The 17,572-nt window shown below is 48.3% G+C and overlaps 1 protein-coding gene across 14 annotated transcripts in view; it reads left to right on the top strand.

Moving 5' to 3' along the window:
• Positions 1-17,572, top strand: part of LOC119460722 (plasma membrane calcium-transporting ATPase 2) — a 336,648-nt gene that overhangs the window by 186,129 nt on the left and 132,947 nt on the right. For 12 of the 14 annotated variants that reach the window (XM_049673162.1, XM_049673149.1, XM_049673159.1 and 9 more), the window contains one exon: positions 17,429-17,477. The gene's annotated coding sequence lies outside the window, so the exon portion shown is untranslated. Of the gene's footprint in view, positions 1-12,400; positions 12,661-16,289; positions 16,311-17,428; positions 17,478-17,572 lie in introns of those variants that run through there. The other 2 variants (XM_049673150.1, XM_049673154.1) reach the window with 2 other exon arrangements.

A 17,572-nucleotide genomic window follows, 5' to 3' on the forward strand; every position in this document is an offset into this window, starting at 1 on the left:
CGCACTTGATTCCGAGCCTCAGCACTCGCTTCAATCCGCATGCAGACCACAGTGTAAGTGGCGCTAAGCCGAGTAGGTTGAATTGATCCGCGCTCGTGTTAAGATTTGAGATTTGTTTCAGAAAGCCGGACAACAAGAGAGAGTTGGAGAGAGTAAAGGTGCTTAGGGGCTCGGCGAACCATGCCCCCTAAAACTCAAAACACCCCCGAAAGGCCACAATGCTCAGTTTGTAAAGTCAGTAGAAACTTTATATGTAGCCATATACATGCAGTGCACAGAAGTTTGCTGCCCCTGAAAGATGCACGTACGTACAGTAACACTTCTGTACATAATATGTACAGAATAGAAGCAATATTGTATCGAAATTACGTTTGCAAGCATTTGTGTACAGCTAAATGAAGCAGGAGGACCTGCCGAAATGCTCCGTTTTTTTTTTTCATTTCTCCTCTGTCTTTTTCTTTTAATTTTGAGATGAATGGCCTAACGAATGAATGAATTTATGTGGCTTTATACAGCGTTTGTTGGCTTCAGCACTGCCCAGAGAAAGGTGTCTTCCTTACAATGGGAATTATATCTTGCAGCACCCGTTATCGCCGGACAGGTATAGCGGCCGCTGCGAGCAAGGCTTTGCGCCAGATGTTTATTCTGGCTCGGATGAGTGTATCTTCTAGTATCCAGTGGATAACTTCCTCCAGGTCTTCGTGGAGGTCGGTTTAGTGTACGATTCCGCTTCGTAAGAGCGGATCTCTGCTTGATTCGTCAATTGGGCACACCCGCGGGCACCCCAATTGGGCACCATGGTTGCTGGAGTTTGGCAGTGGTTGCACTTGGGTAGGCCAGGATATGTATTCTGCAGGCGTTTTACTATCAGTTGTCTTTCCCACCGCAAGCGTCTCTCATTGCCGTAGAACAGGGGCTCGGCAGACCGCATCGCGCCTCGTCCGGCGTCGGTGTATATAGCTTCGCTGGTAAACCACAAAGCCCGAACGCGCTTGCCAGCTCTCTCTCTCTCCTGCAAACGAGCGAGCTTTTGCGCCCGGGCCGCTAAAATTACCGGGGTTCCCCGCCGCGGCTCCCTATTTTTTGCCTCCGGCTCCACGGCCGCGCTTTGCGAGCCGGCCGGCCGGCCCGGCGCGGGGACCCGGGTCTCGGAATAGCAGGGCGGCTTCTTCGCCCACAGCGTATACGCGCTCCGAGAAGGAAGCGCGGTTCTCTGCCGGGAGCGCGAACGTCGGGCACCTCTGCGCCTCTCACTATAGCTGGCTGCCTCCGCCAGCGAAGTGCACGGACGGCGCGCGGCTAACTCTTCGCGTCGCCGGAACTCCTGGCGAAGACTGGCTGCGTGTATCTCTCTTTGTGCTCTCTCTCTCTCTCTCTCCGAAGTGCTGTCGCAATGCCTCGCTTTCGCTAGGTGCGCGGCCGCCTATTTTCAAAGGAAAAGCCGTCACAGCCGCCTTCTCCGGAGCCCGTGATGGTATTAAGGGGGACACTCAAGAGAAGCACCCAGATCAGTTTAGCATGATCAAGCATTCCTTGAAAAACTGTATTGTTGGTAATTTCGTGGTAAGAGTTTGTTTGCTGGAAATGAAAATGAAGACCGAGTTTCGATCTGTTTCTTGAATTTCGCGCCTTCAGGGCCGGTACGTTAGTGCGTCGTCACGAATTGCAAAGTGTTCCCTCGTATTTTGGCAGTCGTAGCGCAGTAAGAATTTTTCAAGCTCGCAAAGTTGTGTTAAGTTAAGAATCGTCTCGTTATCGCACTGATTGCTGTCGTGCGTCTGAATGCCTGGCAGTGAGGAGACGGTCTTAAAATAAGTTTTACGAACACTGGCCGTGATCTATCTCTAATGAAATTGGAGCTGGGAATGAAAGAGATAGGTTAACACTCTTTCAAGAATATGTGAGGTCTTTGCAAACGTTTTGAAGCCACTGACATCGGGTGTCCGTGGGCGTGCATACCTTATATTGACAGGTGATGAAAGTGTTTTATTCAGAAATTCATAACAATGCGGACCGCTGCATATCTCAATTTAAGATGATATAGAGCATCCATGGATTAAATAAAACGTTCAGGTGCGTGACCAGACATCCATGACCAGGTGACCTCTGGCTTTGAAACTTCGTAATGGAGATCGCAGGGACAGGCCTTCGTCCTGCAGTGGAGATAAAAATAGGCTGATGATGATGATGATTGAATGGAAAGTATACCTATATTACCGACTGAATGTGCCATCGTTGCAAATGTGCGAAAGAAGACAGGCCGTGTTACCGTGCCAAGGTCCAGCCCGCTGTCTCATTTAGACGGGGAAATGGATCATTCGGCGTTGTACCCGTCAATTCTGGAGGAAGGCTAACAAATTTCTTGGAACCATTCCGCGCGCTGATGTTTTCTCTCTCTCTCTAACCGAACACTCAGAGCCGTCGCTTTGCAGCCATAACTCGGACGGGTGGCATAGATTAATTTTTGGCAGACTAAGAGGAGTTCTCGAAAATCAAGGGAGTAACGAAATCATTCAATCCTGTTTTCAACTTTTAAGAAGAGGATACAGGACGCAAAGCTGAGCAACAGCTTGAAGGGGACCCTGCACTATTTCAAACAGACAGCACGTCGTCATCGCACGGCCGAAATGCTTCAGAACAGAGCCACACTAATAAAATTTTACTTAAAGCGCAATTTACACGTACTACCCGTACATGTAAACATATATGCGAAAGAGCGAACTATACGTAGCAATTCATTACGCAGTGTTACTTTCCTTTCCGCATCCGCTGACAAAAGAACTGCAGAAGTACAGCAACTTATCTCACGAGTACTGAGTAAAGCGAGCAGAGTGTAGGTTAAACATTGCTATATCACGCTCGATGCGTAGGGGCATATCATTCTTCCGAAGGACTGACTGTTGGGCTAGTTGGTCTACCACGCTGACTGACAAAAAAAAAAAAAACATGGCTCCAAAACATTCGGACACAGACACAAGGAACAGACGAGGACGAACGCTACTACCTACTGCTTATTTTTCTCAGTACACCATCGATTTATAAGCTCGTTCGAGCGCATGCATCACACCACTTCTCCACGTGAAAGCGCGAAGGCACATCAGCAAGGACTAACCGGGCGTGTCAGAGATAAGCATTGAAAAATAAAATAATAATAATGCTATAGGTCTTGCGCAGCGTCGTATGCTCGTCTATTTTCCGTGTCTGTGTCCGAAATTTTTATTGCGCCAAGTTTTCCATTCAATATGCCTGCTGTCACGGATGCTAGATTTTTTTTGCTTTTTGCTTTTTCAGAGTATACACTGCAACAGATTTATTAGAGAGAGAGAAATGGGTTGGGAAAGGCAGGCAGGTTAACGCGAAAAAAATTCTGGTTTGCTACCCAGCACTGGGGGAAGGGGAAGGGGAAATGAAAGACGGAAAGAATAGCGGAGAGAAAAAGCAAGGTCACGAAAAAAAATAATAATAATACATTTATTAGACTTCACAAGTGACTTGTAGCTCAAACTTATTTGACCGGTTGGTGAACATTGTAGTTAGACAGTTAGTTAAAATACAGCAAGAATGTCAGATTTGACAGAGTGATGTTTCCTAGAGGGTGAACGAGGACCACTGGCGATACAGCCAACCTCTCTTTTCTGGATCAAGTGCAATTAGATGAGGTTAGTAATGCCACTTGTCACCAGGCAAGGTTGCAGTGTTATGATAGTGAAAATACCGGAGCGCCGTTAAGTAAAACCTTGATGTTTCCTGGAAGAAAAAAAAAAGAATTCGAGTAAAAGGCGTGCTTGCGTGTGTGTGTTAAGGTGGCGAGGTGGAGGTCACCCTCTTCTGACTGGATTCGCTGATAAGCGTGGTTGCAAGGAGGAACACTGCTGTTCGCACAGATCTTCTGCTTCCGCAAAACGCAATTCGAAATGGCATATCAGTGGCGACGTCCAGACGGTGTTGTGATTGGAGTGAATGATCATACAAAAATGACCGCCTAAGCTGAACAAGAACTCCCTCATCAAAAGGACCTCGCCGCGAGGCAGGAATGACTTTTTATGGCTGTGCTGCGAGATGGAGGCGCGGCATCACTCACCAACTCCCCCCCCCCCTCCCCCCCGGGGGGAAACAGTCGCAAGCTAGTCCCAGCGGCAGCCCGTAGGTTCAAGGACACCTATAAATACAGCCACTGGCAGCAGGATTGGACAAGGCATATCCCCACTCCCTCTCACTCACTCACTCACTCACTCACTCACTCACTCACTCACTCACTCACTCACTCACTCACTCACTCACTCACTCACTCACTCACTCACTCACTCACTCACTCAGTACCCCCTCCCCCCGCACACACACATGCACGCACGCACGCACCTGCTGAGCCATGGTAGCTGCCTGGCGAAACGGAAATTTCTGCACAGCCACGCCCCTCTCATTCGTAGATATTGACCCGCATAGTGTGACGTATTGCAGACAGCTGCCTAAATGTCACCACATTACTGAAGACCCAGGCATCATCCTCACTAAAGGTGTCTTTTTTTTAACACGTAATTTTTTAGGTTATGTTGGGGGCCCTGGCTAGGCATTTTCACACAGATATAATACTAAACAATGCAAGAGCAAGGCGGCACTTAACAAAATGAAGGCCACAGGATTGATGAGCAAACAAGCCACGATAATACACGCAAACGTAAAATTAAGTTGCATAAGTACACTGAAATCAGGTCGCAATAAACACGAAGTCGGGTCATAGAAAGACTTTGGAATGAAAGTGTTTATGATTTTATGTACACTACACCTGAAGTAGTCGATTTTGATTGTTTACTTCTTGGAGCAAAGGTGTAGAGGCCACATTTATGAGTATACAACAAAACCTCGCGAAGAATTCGTCTGTTCCCGTTCTGTGCGATTTTGGAGATGAAAACGCGAAAAACAGGCCCTTGCGATTTTTTTTTTTTGCCTATGCAGTATTAATTATCGTTATAAAGGGGTAGCATGCCCTTGTGTTCTCCGCCCTATACGTATACGCATGTAGTTGTCTCCCCCTTCTTGTTTCTTCTTAGCGAAATAAATATTCATGCGCCACCAGAAATGTTACGGACGCCTCACCGACGGTGCGCGCGCTTTCTAATTTCCCTGCCTTTCTCGCCGCCGCTGTTCTGTGTTCAACCACATTGCGTTTATGCTCGCGGCTTCCCAACTTCTCCTGTTTTCTTTCTTTTCCTCGTTTTCTTTGCTCGTGCCCGTCAACGCACTCGTTGCTCGTCGAGGCTTGCGCCGGTGAAGAAAGCAGCTGGCCTCTGAAAGAGAATGAAAACAAGGGGCTCACCAAGCGGCCCCTGCCGTGCTTTTCTTTTGTCTCATCAGAGGCCCAGGCTCGCTAGCCCAGCGCACACCAAAAGAAAAACACTGAGATATATATACGGGACGCGCAAGGCACGTGTTGAATCAAGAAAGTCCAGGTGATGAAAACGACTCGGGGCCGTGAATAAATCTCGGGGCTGCAAGGCGCGCGTTTGCGTGTGTGTGCGCCGTCTGCGAGCTGGGTGAGCCTGTTCGCTCGGTCTCATTAATACGGTACAGCGTTGCGGAGGCCACGCGCGGCCGTCGCGTTCACAAAGCGCTCCACAAGTGTGAGAATCGCGCCCAATTTGCAGCTTCTTGGCTCTCCTATTGTTTTTCTTTGCATCTATCGTGTTGTATCGTATCGTGTCGCCTCGAATTGAGTTGGACGTAGCTGTATGGTTTCGTATCGTTGAGTAGAGTGACTGGTGAACGCATGTTCTTAGAACATCCCATTGAGTCATTTTGGAAAAATCTTAATCACGAGAGAGTTTCCACATTCGACCCGATGTTTGGCTGCAGACAGTTTGATTTACAGCCACGCACCAACAGACGTAGGCAAAAGTAATGCAGACGCAACACCTGGATATAGTCAGCTTCCTTTCTTGACCCTGGTCTGTCCCCGTGTGCTATTGTTATCCAGCACGTTGAACCAAATCGCTTAACAGTGCTCGAGTCCTCTATTGGATCTAATAGGACCGAATCGAACTGTATTGTATCGATGGGTCATGATTACTGGCTACCCTGTAGCCTGTCGGTATGCCAGAAAAGACTTCCGACTCGTGTGGTTGCTCGAAGCGGCGCTGTCAGCCGTTCTGTGCTTGCAAGACGCCTCCGACTGCGCCTCTTTAATTTCGCGGTGATCTAGTGTCGGCAGATCTGTGTGCTACATTTACCTTCCGTAGGAGGGTGCTTGGAGCCATTCCCGAATCCCTGTAACCGCGAATAGCTAATCGAATTGGGTCGAATTTTTTTTGACGGAAGGCGACTCTATTTTTTTGCGATGGTTTGTTTTAGCGACGCGCATTATCGAAAACTGGGAAGGGGCGGTACAGGTAGAGGGAGAAGTTGAAGGGGCTGCCCGTCATACACGTGTCTGAAAGAAGGAGCCTATATTGGAGCCAGTTATTTTCTCCGCGTCAATACTTGCCGCTGACGTCATATGCCGGACGAGAATCTTCTCCCTACCCCCCTCCGCCATCCCTCTCCCCTCCCAATTCGGCTGTTTTGTCTTCGGTTTCCGGTGCTTACATACGCAGCGTATGTAAGCACGCAGCGCGTTCCGAGCAGATTTGTGAAGAAAGGCATTGAGGCAGGTGAGGAGTTAGCCGGGTGAAGAATAACGGCGACAGGAGTGTTTATTCAGGTTTCAAGGAACGTATACTCCCTTTTCGCTTGAGGAAGGAAGTGCAAGTTCTCGGCTCTGGCCGCAGCAGACAGCGCCGAAGAAAAGTGGTGTGCGCGTTGTGAAGTTTGCTGTGCGAACAGCCCTCTATCTTTTCACTAGTTGGAACCGAGGCTAACAATTGTATATGATGGCGTTGCTTCCTTTCGGTATTGTTTGTTGAGACTGCGCGCGACTTAGAAGCGTGGTTTTGTTGAGAACACGTAGACAAACACAAGTGCCCGTTCAATGCTGAGTCGCGTTGCGGTGAAAACTTTTTTGTTTGAGTGCGGTTACGGGGCTAGCTGTAGGCTGGGTCTCATTAAATATTAAAGGGCCGCTTAAAGAAAGCTTTAAACGCTGCTCCGAACAACGGTAACCGCCCCGACAACAACGACGACGACAGTTAACTAAAGCATGTCGATACGGTTGGACGTGGGGACAAATGGAGTTTCCTTTTTTTTTTTTTTGCGACCTCTGCCGAAAGAATGTAGTAACGATGAATGAATGAATGAATGAATGAATGAATGAATGAATGAATGAATACACACCTCTATTGGAAAGGTTGGCGCTTTGGGGGGCAAGGTAAACATTAAGATCGTACCTACAGCATATGTTGCCACCAAACTTGGTTGCAGTACCCTTAAAGCTAATGCAATAAAATAAAAGGGACGGGCAGGGAGGGGCGTGATGTTGTTATCGGTGTGCACTAGGCAACAAGGAGAGGTGAATATATGAATATTCAACACCTACAGCATTCGCAGGAACGATAAAATGCGACGACTTCATTTAGTCAATGCAAGTTCCGCGGTTGCCATAACACTCCCTGTCTGCGACTCTGGGCTACGACAGCGTATAATAATCAGAGAAACGATAGTCGTTATTACTACTTAGTCTGAACCGCGTTACTTCTCCCAGCATGTTGCAACGTCCTCGACTAGGGCAGCGGGAATTATACGCCCTCGACATTGACGTTGTACTTAGATACGGTAGGTGCGTCAGCAGCCCCCCTCCCTCCCTCCTCCCTCTTTTTTTTTTTTTTCTCATTGCCGCAGACACGCACACTATTATCTCAAGTCTTTGTTTCTCTAAACTATCTAGAATCGACTCGTGTGGATAGCTTACGCACTTCTGTACACAGAGTGGGTCGTTCGTACGATTTGGGTAACTAAGCCAGACCGTCGCAGCCAGCTCGAACCTTCTCGTATGCATACTCTCCGAGTGCTGTGTGCCTTGGCTGCGTCGCTCGAAGGCTAACAAATTGGCTTCGAGCGGGCCGACGGCCGACTCCTCTCAACTGTTTCCGGACAAATCGTATTAGTCACGCAACGGTAACAGGAAGGAGGAGAGGGGGGGACACGCGCAGACCGCAGCTGCAGTGACGTCACTGCTTGGCATTGATTCCCCTCAACGCGATGTCTCGTCTTTCGAGCGGCTCCCTGGACCGCGCAGCACGCGTGCATTGCGGCGAAACTGACTCAATGCCGACAGTCAGTAATGCTGGTAGTCTGTTTCTTTTTTCCCATGGGGAAAGAGGGGGCCGCATTGTGACGGACGGGAAGTGGGAAAACCCATCTTTACGTCGTGTCTCTTTTTTGCCCAGTGTATGACCAATGTTGTGCGCAGACAAACTTCGGAATGCGTGTAATATTTGTGTTTGCAATGACCGCGCTCCTAGAAGGAAACAATGCACGGCGAAGGGCCAGTTCTGACGCTACTTGCTCAAAGTTTTAGTTGTAGCTTTCGTGATTTATTTATTTATTTTCTTGCTGAATTTCTTTATTGGTGTGTACTGCCTTGTTTCAGATAGTTAACGGTATAGTCCACTCGTTCAACCTTTTTTTAAGTTCATTCTGTTTGTTGAAAAGAACGAGAGACTATGCAGGCCAACCGCACTATTATTTTTATGAGGAAAATATCGTCGTTACAGCATGTGCAACGTTACACGCACCGGCGAGGAGGAGATTCCTGCCGCTTCAAGCAGCCTACATATGTTTTCGGCGGCAAAATTACAATTATTATTAAATGCAATCGTTCTGATGTAATTACGTAATTATAACACGTTGCAGTATGTGTGTGTGTGTGTGTTTGGCCGTTACCTAAAACTACAAAGCCCTATTAACACGAGCCTCAATGCTTTGCTTCAGAGTAGTAATTCCATTACAGAGGTTGTAGTCAGGAAGAACACAGGTGGCACCCCGTATGCCGACTGCTTCGAAACGCCGGTTTGTGGAATATCACAGATGATTTAATTGCTGGTTACGACCTTTTTTTCCTTTTGTTTGAGCTTTAGCATCTCTTTACCATTGCAACCTTAGCATCTCCCGGCGTTGTTTAGCACCCGAGCGCGTAAATATTTACATTACTTTAATTGCATTTCACCACCTAAAGTCGCCGAACTCATTCTTCCTACAGCGTTTCCCACAATGCCTTAGTGCATTGCGTCCGAGCATGTGTCGCGGTTGCGGTTGCCGGCCGTGGTGGTTGGTCTCAAGAGATCGAACGAAAAGGAATGCAATCATTCCCGTGTGGGCTCATCTTTCATGCAGATTAAGGAATCCCAGCTGGTGAAGGTAGATCCAGAGACTTCAGCCCGACCTAAGGTATTTTACCATCTACTCTGTCAGAGAAACAGAGAGAGAGAGAGAGAGAGAGAAACGAAGAGGGACAGGTAGGGAGGTTAACCAAGAACTTGCCCGGTTGGCTTCCCTACACTTGGGGAAGGGGAATGGGGAAGAATAGATAAGGAGGGAGAAGAAAAATAATAAACAGTCAGTCATACGCAGAGTCAGTCGCGGAGGAATGTCCGCTGTGACAAGCGATCGTACAATCCAGTAGTGTCGAAGAAAAGGGCTCCTGTGGCCTTTCGCACGCGAGAATGCATGGGCCATGGTCCAAGGATCTTTTCTTCCTAGAGCGCTCTATTATCTAACAGGTTGAGTTTAGCTTGAAAACTACGTCATTGAGCGTCAAAGGATGGGCAGTGGCACAGAAAGTGCTCTATCGTCTCGTCACGCGCGCAATAATCGCACACCGCACCGTTGGTCGTTCTTATTAGGAATGAATTGGCATTTGTAAATGCGGCGCCCTACCACATGCGACACAATAAGGTTGTTTCTCGACGGGAGAGTCCAGATGGCAGGCGAAGTCACAAGTTCAGGTCGACAGAGTGCAAGCGTGAGCTAGTGTAACCCGGTGAATTCCATCGTAGAAGTGTGATATGGCGAGCAAATGATTGAAGTTGCCGCGCAGCATCCGTTCTCGTGAATGGTTAGGTTAGGTTAGTAGGTTAGGTTAGGATGAGCCAAGCGCGCAGCTTCATCTGCGCTGTCGTTGCGGACAATTCCGCAGTGGCTCGGCAACCATCGAAACACAATGTCATGTCCTTTCTCGAGCGCTTGGTGATGAGCGTGCCTTATTTTGTACACTAGCAGCTCGTGTAACCCATGACGTAGGGCAAGCTGCAGAGTTTGTAGGGCTGTTTCCGAATCGCAGAAAATGGCCCCACGATTTGATGGCTGCTGGTGCACGTAATTGATTGCTCCTTGAAGGAGCCGCAAGTTATGCTGCTGTCGACGTGGTATTGCGAGAGTACTTAAACTGCAAAGAGACGGCGTCCGATGCAACAATCACTGCTCCGGTAGAGCCGTCGGAATTGGGGGAACCGTCCGTGTATGTATGTAATGCATGAAGCTGCAGTTGAATAGACGTTCCACATCCGCTACATTGGCGCTGTGAGTTGCGGTGGCTAACACGCCCAGGTTTCAGTACACATAAAGACACGCCCAAGAAAGTGGACGGGAGAACAGCCGCCGCAGTAGCCCAATTGGGAGAGCATCGCACGCGTCGTGCGGATGTTATGGGTTCGGCTCTTACAGGCGGCAAGTTGTCTATTCTTCTACTTTAATTTGCATGTGATTGTGGCTAACAAACTTTAGAGCCCCTTTGGCTTTCCGTCATTCTCTCGCACATCGATGACCCACGTGCAGCTATGAGACATTAATCTATACAAGCTCTCATTTTGCCCTGACAGAGTGAGAAGGCGTCTGTCAATCAAACTTCGATTAGAGAACCGTCTATGACGCAATCACAATATATAAAGAAAAAAAAGGAACGCCTATAATTTGAAAAAAAAGCAAGAGAAACACAGATCGAACAAAGCGGACGCTGTGCCTGCTGTGCGGCCCCACGAACCAAGGCTGGCCTTGGCGCCCGTGGCGTGTTGACCGCCTATTTGCGGGAAATATCTTGTATTGACCTGTGTGCCACAACACGTACACGTGCAGCATGTGTCGCTCTTAGGCAATTAATTGGCATTGATGCGTGATTCATTTTCTTTTTGTTGATCTTAACATACCTGCATTTTGTCGAGTCGCGACTCAAGTGGACTCAAGGCAGTTGGTAAATAAATTTGGTGACGCTGAACAGAAAGTTTCAACCAGAACTTTCGGTTGTTTTTCGCCTACTGCGATCAGGTAGTTATAGTCTGCTACCGAATATATGTCATAGCCCGCCACGCCATGGAAATTGAATATTTAAATGGTACACTGTAACTTGGATTAACATACTTTATAAAAAAGAGCTTTGTGTTTTCTATAGTATTAACAGCGATCATAAGGTAATCCGTAGTTCGTCGCCACTACACAGATCACTTGCCGGCACATACACTTCGACCTCTTCAAGCGAATCATCCACTACCTGTACAGTGTGGCACATTCCTCCAGGGAACAGCCAGTATTCGGCATCGATTGAAGCGGAGAGATGACATAAAGGCATGAGATAATTTGTCCTGTCTGCCTGACGCGTCGTGTGTAATACATTTTTTATAGAGCAGCTCTTAGGCGGCCGTTCCTGAGTTGCGCGTCGGCGTTGTACCTTGGTGTAACCGAGCGAACGAGCACATCGATAAATGAGAGAGCGAACGCGGAGTGCAGCGGTCTATGAAAGACGGCGATAGCGAAGAGAACGCGAGGCGGAAAGCGGAAGAGGAGGGTATGGCGAAAGCGTGAGAAGAAAAGCGTAGAGCTGTGCAAGACGGACGACGACCGCTACGAGATGGCGCCAGAGTTGTGCACCGTCGTCTGTTCACCGATGGCATGTGGTGAGCGCATCCAACGCTGCCATATATGGAAACAAAGCGCTGCACGAGCGGAGGTCTGTTTGCGGCGGCTGCTTTGAATCGCACCCACGCGCTGCCTCTCGCGATTAGCGAGGCAGTCGCGCCACACTTCGCTCCGTTTACAACATGCCGCAAGAGACAGATATTACCCGCGCCAGCCAATATATCTAAAAGTGAATACACGTGTAGAGCTGCGCTCAAATTTCGCATTAGGGAGTATCGTAATCATCGGCGATTTCTTTTCCAGTATAGTTGGACCGTTGTGTATACGTTTTCTTAATTACCATCCAGACGTTCTTTTTGAGAGTGAGTCGTGCTGTTACATACGTGCCGGGCCGTGGGCTACCACCCATACCTTTATTTTTTGTCGTCTAGTTTCTCATTCCTCCCTTCTCCCCCACTACCATCGCAACGCCCTTTCCACCTTTGTCCCCGTCGAGGTTCCGTTTCTGTAGCTCGCGGATAAGCGCGGCTTCTTATCGGTCCTCCCGGCCATGCTGTCGAGTGGGCTGTGATAACGGCAGAAAAGTAGTTGCGGGCGATACAGACTCGTCCCGGTCACTTGCGAAGGTGCGTGCGCCGAGTGCGGTGGGGTGCCTTCTTTATTTATTTTTTTTCTTTTCTCCCCATCGAAATCACCTAAACGTCTGGTCCCGCGGTTGTCCGTCGACTGTCAGTCAGGTCGTGGTGCTATTTTTTTTTTTTTCGTGCCACTCTGGAGATACTCCCAGGAGGGACGCCGGTACACCCGACTACTGTTCGCGCGAATCGCTACCGTACGTGGTGTCAGACCCGGCTCCGTAAGCATAGGCAAGTCCTGAAAACAAGGGTGGGTCTGTCTATCTGCCCTACCGTGCTGTTCTCGGCTCGTGCGAGACCAGCTTCGACAGTAATGTGTTTATCTTGGTCTCAGTCAACTAAATGTGTACATCGAGGGAAGGTCGCCGATAATGATGACTGTGTTAACGACTGCGTCGATGAATACGATGTGTGTGGGATTATAGTGTTTGGCGAGTTGAGTGGGCATCGAGCTACTTTCGGTGAAAAAACGAAACAGGTGTCCTTTCTGAAGTCATGTTCTTGATATTCGGATTACGGCTTATATATTCTGTATAATCGAACAAAATACATTAGCTTGGTAGTGAGCACTCTTGCCTTGTCGTGTCTTTTCGTTTGTCCCGTCTTTGCAATGTAAATATTACGACGCTTGAGAAGCGACTAGCTGTTTGCATATTTTCTGATGTCATTTGGTGATCGCGACGTAACAGCGGATGTACACAGCTTGTTAGCGACGCACGACGGCAGGGATATGAGGTCAAATGTGCGTACACAATATGAGTTCCTCATCTGTGAACCCGTGCAAGTATTTTGTGACGTGATAATCGGTGTCCTGACTCATTAACTCGAGTCTGCAACACGAACAGACGTGGCTCACCCGTTGTGGCCTTGTTTTGGGCTATCAGTCTCTCTGCGATGTAATCCTTCCTCTCGTGGTAAGCATGGCATGTCCGTGCACATACGCGTTTCGCCTCCAAGTTGAACGCAGCTTGCACACCCGGGGGCATGCATTCCATCTTTGTGTGAAGAGAGAGAGAAAAAAAAGAGAAGGAAAGACAAGGAGGTTAGCCAGTGTAAATACCGGCTGGCTACCCTGTACTGGGCAAAGGGGTAAAGGGAATAAAAGATGATAGAAGAAACAAATTTTAAAAAATGAAGTAACAACTTTCGCGCAAAACGTGAAAACCGCTCAGTTTCGTATGCGCAAAGGAGACACGACTTCAGTCAGGGGTACGCGACTGTTTCTGTCGAATACGAGAAAGCTGGCTGACTTTCGTAAATCTATAGGCCTCCCGAAGTGGTTGAAATTGCCATTAATAAGGACACTGCTCTACATGTGCCGTCTTGCTGAATGCGTTGCTGCTTATACTATCTGGCCGTTTTGCTTTTGTGGTACGGCTTCCGATCTAGGTAATTTCTTTGCAAAATTTATCTTGAACCTCAAGTTATTGCATCTTTATGCTATCGTGTCTTGAAAGAGCCAACAAAAAACGGTGACGTTGACTCCTGAGTCAGCTATAGACAATCGCTAAAGGCGAGGGAACGCTGCGCTTACTGATGTTCGACTCTATACTTGCATTGCCTAATCAGCAGATAGACGTACAGAAAATGGAGAGAGGGGAGCGGGGGTGAGTGAGGATGTTTCAGCGCTTAGACGAGCGCATTGCTGCCAGTTTTTTTTTTTTTTTTTTTTCAAGCCAAGAGGGTCGTCGTTTAGATCTCGGAGCAACGGGCTTCACGGTGTTCTTCAGCGGGAAGCCAAAAGCTAACGGCCTTAGGTCGAGGTTACGTCGCCAAAGAAGCCAAACGCCTCCGAGTTTTTTACTCCGCCACCCCATTCCTACCCCCTCCCTTCTTTCTTTATTTCTTTCTTTAACTTTAGTTTTCAACGGGCAATAACGCCTAAGCATGCGCCGAGGTATTTTAGCCTCTTGGCTGAGGAGTGAGTAGTGGCTTCTTTGGGGCCGTGTCGATGCTCCTGAAGAGGTGCGCGATGACGGATCGGGGGCGTTGTTCCCTTGGCGCGCGATTGTTTCGACACCGCGTTTCTTTCTCTCCCCGTAAGCTTTCTGGCAGGCCGCGCTTTCGCCGGCGACGATGTGCGGCTCGCTTCGGGACATATGTAGGAGTCGGCCACGATCGCAGGGAGCGCGCGGCTGCCGCGGAATATATCGCGTACCGCCTTTGTGTGCACATCAGGCCCGAGAGTAACCTCGCATTCTTGCTCTTCCGACTGGTTGAAGAAAGTATGCGGCGCGTATACTGGTTGCTTTTGTTTCGTTTCTGTCAGTCGTCGCGATTTTTTTTTATTATTATTATTACGCGCCCACATCGTTCAACGCAGCGGTTGGAGCGCGTGCCGTTTTAGGCGAGGAATTCGAGCCCTTACTTTTGTTGGCGACGCGTGAAGCGGAATTCTCGCGACAGCGTGTACACAAAGCCGTTGTGGTCGCAAATGGAGTTGTGCGTACACTGAAAGACATATGGTGGGGAGGAGGGAGGCGTGCTAGGAATTAGGTCTCTAAGGTGTAGGAAGATGACGTTGTTGTTTTTTATCGTGCTTCTTGGCCCGGCCGCCATGGTTATGCTGAATCTAATTCAGCGCCTGCTGCAATTATGTATAGTCAGTGCATAATGAATTCAAGCGCATTTATTCTGCTAACTAGGGTAACTACGTATACAAATGCAGTTAGGCTTTTCCCCATAACTGATCATACCTCCGGTAAGCATGAGGTACTGACGTTCCGCATCACTGTGGTTAGCATGCTTATCTTCGGTGTTACAGATGAACTTAATCAATAGTTACAATTTTTTCCCACTACATGATGAGCTGCCTACCGCGATGGCGTATGTGTTGATTTCGGAACACTAATTGACCTGCTGTCGATGGCCTTGCTCGTTCTGCTTGTCTCATTAGGAGCAGGAAATTGCGACAAAACTAAAACGTGGCTATTTATTGTTTCTTGGGGATTTGCGAAATGCAAAAAGAATTTGCAGACCTTGTCAAGCAACATCTGCGCAACAGAAAACGCTTCTATGAAGAAGAGAGAGAGAGCATCGGGGGGGGGGGGGGGGGGGGGAGAATGAACGTTTGCCCATAAGTGTATGCGATTAATGACCTTTCACTGAGCACATGTTCTGCTACCTCATGTACTGGCTTTGGCTTTTACATTTAGCTTCTTCAGTCACCTTTTTATATACGGTTTTGGTAGGCAGTGCAGTCAAGGGAAAGAGAAATAGAGAGAAAAAAAGAAGTGTTTCATGAACACCCCACAAATCACGTTTCAATTTATTTCTTTATACAAGTGCCTGCAGCCCATCTGCCTTATGGGTGTGTTCAAAGATAAATGTTCGAAGCATCCGCTGCCACTAGAACCTTGAACAATTTTGCCTTGTGATCTCGTTTCGGTGACGATGCTTACCTGCTGCCCCCACACAGGCTTTCTCCATCCGTAAAAACCTAAGTGCGGGCTCTGGTTGATTCCCAGTCGGTTGTGCTAATCAGTTGCATTCGTACTCCTAGCTTTCTCTCTTTTTTTTTCTCCCAAATCGGCAAGAGTAGCACGTGTTTATCGTTTGCTTAACTATCTCAACTCCAACGCGTACTTATCGCCTAGAACTGTTTGTGCAGCGCGATCGAGTCCGCACCTCTCGGCGGTTTTGATCGCCCACTGAGTGCCGGTCGGTTCACATTCGGCATCCGTAACCGTGATTCTCCGTCAGCACAGCTTCATTCCATCCTCAGTCCTATGTCGACCGAAGGCTTTGCCTCTTGTTCAACCGCGGTATACTGCGATACTGTTATCTGTCTTGCGAGGGACACCGGAGCTCGGCATTGTAGTCAAGTGTTGTGGTCGCTCTATATTGACTAACGTTGGATACGCCTGTGTGGGCGGACGAGGAGCAGTCATCGTTGTTCGAGTGAGTTGCGATTTCATTTTCTTTTTTTACGTGAGCGTGTGCACGTTGACCGGCGGATTCCGTAAGTGGGTGATGTGAATGGAGGAACGAATCTATCATTTGCGTCACCGTAACGTATACTGGCAGAACTTAACTTATGGGGCTTTACGTGCCAAAACCACGATCCGATTATGAGGCACGCTGTAGTGGAGGACTCCGGAAATTTGGACCACCTAGGGTTCTTTAACGGGCACCTAAATCTAAGTACACGGGTGTTTTCGCATTTCGCCCCCATCGAAATGCGGCCGCCGTGGCCGGGATTCGATCCCGCGACCTCGTGCTCAGCAGCCCAACACCATAGCCACTGAGCAACCACGGCGGGTCCGTCTACTGGCAGGCGGCGTTTACAAGCAAATGGCCTTTACAGAAATATATTTACAGATGTACAGGACTTCCACATGCTTTTGTCGTTTAGGCCGTCCGAGTCTGCACCCTTTCGTTTATTTCTTTGTGCGTGAGTGCGCGCGTGTGCGTGCGTGTAGCAGTTTTTGAGAAATGCTGTGGGTTTTTATCTTTTCATTCCTGAACTGTTTCTAAACGCATCTAGTGAATACATGAAGTGTGCGTCCGGAACGGTTTGGTGCTATAATAGAAGCCGCACTGTGTCCAGCCTGATGCGGCCTGCGAAATTATATGGGTACATTTTCAACGCAATGCAACTGATGCAGCTGTAATTTGTTAGCACTCTATGTGTAACCCAATAATACCTATGTATCTGATGGGTAAGCTTGTCCTGCGTCAGGTCTGCAGCGAGAACCTACTCAGGTCGTGCGAATAATAACGCGTAGCCTTCTCCCGTTTATCACTGATATTTCCTAACAGTTCCGGAGGAGGTTCCTAAATTACTTGTATCGAAGACACCAAGTACATCGAGATGCTCATTCTACCTGACTATATATGTATATCTGTAGTACTCCCGCAATTTCATCTTTCTGCCCCACTATCTTGCCTTCGATGGTGTTGCTGGCTTTCTGACGTGTTTCCAGTTTAATAAGAATGTACACTCATGAGTTAGTTGTTTCTGATCATGTCTTTCTTGGCCATCTGCTAACTTATTATGTTGTTGCCTCTCTTTCCAGGGCTTCCCCATGATCAGCTTATCTACCCATGAAGAGGTAGCGCTCACTGGTGAGTGCACATTCCTCTTCTTCGAAGCAATGCTGACCATGTTGCAGCGCTGTTCTTGCGTGTCATTGTAATACAAATAATGTGAGTTCAAGCAG

Source organism: Dermacentor silvarum, chromosome 8 (genome assembly GCF_013339745.2).
Source record: "Dermacentor silvarum isolate Dsil-2018 chromosome 8, BIME_Dsil_1.4, whole genome shotgun sequence".
Lineage (NCBI taxonomy): Eukaryota > Metazoa > Arthropoda > Arachnida > Ixodida > Ixodidae > Dermacentor > Dermacentor silvarum.